The sequence below is a fragment of the Littorina saxatilis genome, linkage group LG2 (genome assembly GCF_037325665.1).
Source record: "Littorina saxatilis isolate snail1 linkage group LG2, US_GU_Lsax_2.0, whole genome shotgun sequence".
Taxonomy (NCBI): domain Eukaryota; kingdom Metazoa; phylum Mollusca; class Gastropoda; order Littorinimorpha; family Littorinidae; genus Littorina; species Littorina saxatilis.
In genome coordinates, this window is record NC_090246.1 from 55487617 (window position 1) to 55492510 (window position 4894).

General features: G+C 43.0%; 1 protein-coding gene across 2 annotated transcripts in view; it reads left to right on the forward strand.

Annotated features, from left to right (window-relative positions):
- The first annotated feature begins 1741 nt into the window (after positions 1-1741).
- LOC138959299 (TNFAIP3-interacting protein 1-like) overlaps positions 1742-4894 on the forward strand; it is a 37273-nt gene continuing 34120 nt past the window's right edge. For both annotated transcript variants that reach the window (XM_070330715.1, XM_070330716.1), the window contains exon 1: positions 1742-1873. The gene's annotated coding sequence lies outside the window, so the exon portion shown is untranslated. The remainder of the gene's footprint in view (positions 1874-4894) is intronic.

The following is a 4894-nucleotide window of genomic DNA, read 5'->3' on the forward strand; positions in this document are numbered from 1 at the left end:
CCTCTTTTGATTCCATGTCGTCGTTTGAAGTCGATTTGGATTGAAAAGTGGAAAGTGGTGTGATAGTGAAGGCTGCATTTCTTCGTGTGCTTATTTATTTGTTTTTTCGTGTATCTCTTTTTTTAATCATTCGTTTCCAAAAGGCGATATGGTATCTCTTTTGTATTCAATTATCGGTTTACTCATACGTATGTTTCCCGGTTTTTTTTATTCACGTGTGAATTCATATAAATTGAGTTGATGGTATCCAGGGGAGGCAAACATCTTGCTGCAGATGCAAATGACAATATTAAGCAGTTGTTTCCCTTGTCAAAGTATCTATGTATTTGTTTTTCTTTATAGCAAATTACGTAGCCGATACGTAGGCTATTTGGGCAATTCAAAGGACGATCTTACTTGTTGAAACGTTGTTACTTCTAATTAAAACTTGTTAAAACCGCTTGATACTTCAAATGTTTAATCGAAGAGTTCAAAAGACACTTGGTATGGCGTGTGACGGTCACGGTGTGCGTGTTTGTGTGTGTGTGTGTGTGTGTGTGTGTGTGTGTGTGTGTGTGTGTGTGTGTGTGTGCCGGTGTGCAGGGCCGGACCCAGGGGGGGGTTCCAGGGGTTCCGGAACCCCACCCCTGGAAAAAGCATGTACCTTGCTTTGAGTGTGTGGTTTTTTTGTTTTTTTTTGTAAATAAATTTTGTGTGTGTTTCTAACAAATTTTATTCAATGTGAAATCCGATGAAAAAAAGGTAACCCCCCCCCCCCCCACCAACTCACACTGACAGGCCTTAACCCTCAAAACAAGGCCCAAAATGCACCAGATTGCACAGATTTTAACCGTTTTTCAAAAATTTTCGGGGGGAGCATGCCCCCGGAGCAGGCGCGCGCTTGTGGCTTCGCCACTTCGCTGATTTGCCCCCCCCCCCCCCCCCCCCCCAAAAAAAAAAAAAAGGAGGAACCCCCCCCTTACAACTCATTTGGTCCGGCCCTGGTGTGTGTGTGTGTGTGTGTGCGTGTGTGCGGGCGCGCGAGGGTAGATCATTGTCGGGATTGTATTGTATTCTTTCGTGAACAAACAGGAACGGAAATTACAGCAACATATTCAGAAAATACCTGTGGTCCTATGTTCCCCTGGTAATTCAGAGACATAAGTCAAGTAAAGCAGTAGCTTTCTGTTGTAATTAGCTCAATATCCATGTGTTTCAGTTGACATGATGTGGTTGTTCCAAAAAGAAGACAGACTTTTTCAAACTGATAATTGTCTTTTGTTTGATTTATACAGCGTGCTTTTTCACAAAACTGATTTTACAAGAAGTAGTAGGACAACAAAATAATGATTTTCGTTAAGCCTGTTTGTGTGCGTGCGTGCGTGTGTCAGTGCGCGTGCGTGAGTGTGTCAGTCACTGAGTGTGTGTGTGTGTGTGTGTGTGTGTGTGTGTGTGTGTGTGTGTGTGTGTGTGTGTGTGTGTGTGTGTGTGCTGAAGAGAAAGGCGAAAACCCATGTGTGCTTATCTTAAAGAGGCGGAAGACTTATACGTAAATGCCAGAGTGACTCAGTAATCGTTTATGTGTTCTAAAAGAGAAAGTAGGCTTAGTACGGCTCACAGAGAAGACAAAAAATTATAGAATCGACATAATGCTACTTGATAATCAGCAAATATAAGTATCAATGCGATGATCTTGTAAAACATTCGCAAGAACGTAGTACTTCTGTGCTCCAACGTTCGCGAAATCCTGTTTGTCAGTTGCAAGTCGCTTTGGAACAGGAAAACTGATTAATATTGATTCAGTATGACGTGACGTAAAGGGAATTCCCCTTTTTTCCTATCCAATCACAGCACACCGCTTTGACATGGCAATGAACGTGAAGACTGAACTACGGTAAGTTCTCTGAATGTTTTCCTGCTTATATTCATTTCTAGCTGCTTAGAAACTCGTGAAATATGTTACGAAAATATTCATGTTCTACCTTTTGATAATCCCGTGTCAACATTTTCAGTGTAGAAACAGCGGTATCGTACAAGAGAGAAACGAAAGGACATATGCTGGTCTCCACAGGCTCTACGGCCATTGTTTACGTAGGCTGAGCGCATAGGCCTATCCTTCGGTTTTGCTTCCTCTTTTGATAGCTGTTCGCCATTTTGAAGCGTTTCCCCCCTGAAATTTCGGTTTTGGTTTCGGTTGATTTGTTACCTTCCAGACCTGTAAAGTAGCCTTGTGGTTTTCAATATTAATAGCTTGGTGAATCACGAGGTCAATTGTAAGACACGGCTTACACTTCAGTCACCATGGCATATCATGTGACTGGGCGTGTGTGTACACAATATAATGCATAGCGTAATCTGAATGGAGATAGGGATTATCTGACAGAGATCCACGACGAACGTAGGCTAACGGCCAAACATGTCTTGTCAGGCTGTGATTAATTTTTAGCCGGGACTGATGGCCGCGAGAGACGACCTACAGTGAATAATGATACTAAGATGGCATGATTAAATCAGTTCAAAAGTAGGCTATGATTCAAATTAAGGCGCACAGGTGCCGTAGAAATTACTAGTAGAACTTAAACTTCCGTCTTTTATTAGATGCCGCTTTGCCCGTAACTGCGGGGCCGAAACGGACTGCTGGAGTGACTGTGACAACGAATACCTTTTGTGATCGATAACTTGACTTGCTGAATGGGTAGTAGCCTACAGTTACAATGATGATACCAATAAAGCGGGCTACACCGGCTGAAAATGATGTCGAATCCCCACACACACACACACACACACACACACTGACTCACTACACACCGCGACGGACTGAGAGAGAGAGAGAGAGAGAGAGAGAGAGAGAGAGAGAGAGAGAAAGAGAGAGAGGCAACAACATGACAAGTTGTGACACTGGCCCCTCGGCTTCGGTTTTACCTCTCTGGTTTTACACGTGGCGGCGCGAAATTGAACTGACTTCATCATGAACAGTAGGCTACAGTATCTGCTGTGTCAAAGTTCACAGCACTCAATGATCTTGACTCAGAAAGAAATGACCCGTGAAAGAGCAAAACGAAAGTCATTAAGTGAAGGATCAACCTGAAGGTCACATCCAGCTAGTAATGATAAATGTGCATGTAGCTTATATATGTGCAACACTTGTGTGTTGATTTAGCCGCCGTTAGGCACAGTAAACTGTGGCAAAACATGTAACGATGCCGAACCGATCGAAGATAAGTCAGTGAAAACGGGTTGTCGCGTGTTCTTATACTGACTGCAACTACTTTGCAGCACTGTCTCTGTTGGGGGAAAAACCTGTTGAATTACGGATCTGTGTTGACTTGCCAAACACAGGCTATACTTCTTCTCAGTTTTTGGCGTTCGCTGGCGCTACACATTCAGTCCAGCTCGAGAGATGAAGGTCGTCGTCTTCAGTCTCCGGCTAGGTCTAAACTGACCGTGTTTGGTTGAAAGATGCGCCCAGCGTGATTTTCTTTCCCGAGTACAGCGCTAGCACATTCATCTTCCTTGTTACACCAAAGACCCTAGCTACAGATACACGCATGCAGTGACTTTATTGTCCCAATTGTTGTGACCCAAAATGTGCGTGGCACTATTTCTTGCCAGTTTGATTTTCTTCCGTGCTTGATTGGGGAAGTTTTTGTATTCTTCAAAGACTCACCGGTGGGACCCTACTGTGCCGGAACGGAAAATACTCGGACTCTTTGTCAACTTTTCCTAAATGGCACTGTCACCGTTTTGTAAAAATAACGGGTGAACTGGAAACGGGATTTTGGAAACGCATTCATAGTTCTAGGCATTATAATGTTCAGTTGTACATATCCCAGAACTGTGTCTCTAGAGCAAAATTTTGAAATGTGTATTGCGGGTCAGGATATGGTCAGCGATGTGTGGGGGAGGTGTGGTGTGGGGCCGGGGTGGTGTGTGGTGTGTGTGAGTGTGTGTGTAGTGTGTGTGTGTGTGGTGTGTGTGGTGTGTGTGTATATGTGTGTGTGCGGGAGAGAGAGAGAGAGAGAGAGAGAGAGAGAGAGAGAGAGAGAGAGAGAGAGAGAGAGAGAGAGAGACTGAGAGAGAGACTGAGAGAGAGAGAGAGAGACTCAGACTGTACGTATGCACAATGCTTTTTTCGACATTTAATTATCTGCATCATACCTATATACCTCGTCCCTCATATAAGCCAAACGGCAAGTTGTTTCTTCGAAAACAGGATGGTCAGTTGTTCAGTCATATCTACTTTTACGTTGATCACGCGGAAAAGGGGAATCACTTCTGGTTTTGAGAATTATAGCATTGCCTTTGTCCGAGGTTTTCCATTTCCGTTTACTGAACATTACACTAACTAAGTTCTGTACATGTTGAATGAAAGAGGGGGAACAGAAAAAAGAGAAGAGAAAGAAGGAAATGTACGCCGCGTCTTCGTCAGGACTATTCTATTGTAAGATTTGGAAGCTATTGCTTTGTTCGGGTTAGATGCCTTTCGTAATTATTCTTTTATTCATTTGTTAGTTGCGTACGTTGTTTTTTTATTTGTTTGTTACATTTAGTCAAGTTTTAGTTTTGACTAAATGTTTTAACATAGAGGGGGAATCGAGACGAGGGTCGTGGTGTATGTGTGTGTGTCTGTAGGCTGTGCGTGTGTGTGTGTAGAGCGATTCAGACCAAACTACTGGACCGATCTTTATGAAATTTGACATGAGAGTTCTTGGGAAGGATATCCCCGGACGTTTTTTTCTTTTTCTCGATAAATACTTTTGATGACGTCATATCCGGCTTTTTGTAAAAGTCACACCCTCATTTTTCAATTGAAATTTTTGTAAAGCAATCTTCGACAAAGGCCGGACTTCGGTATTGCATTTCAGCTTGGTGGCTTAAAAATTAAATAATGACTTTGGTCATTAAAAATCTGAAA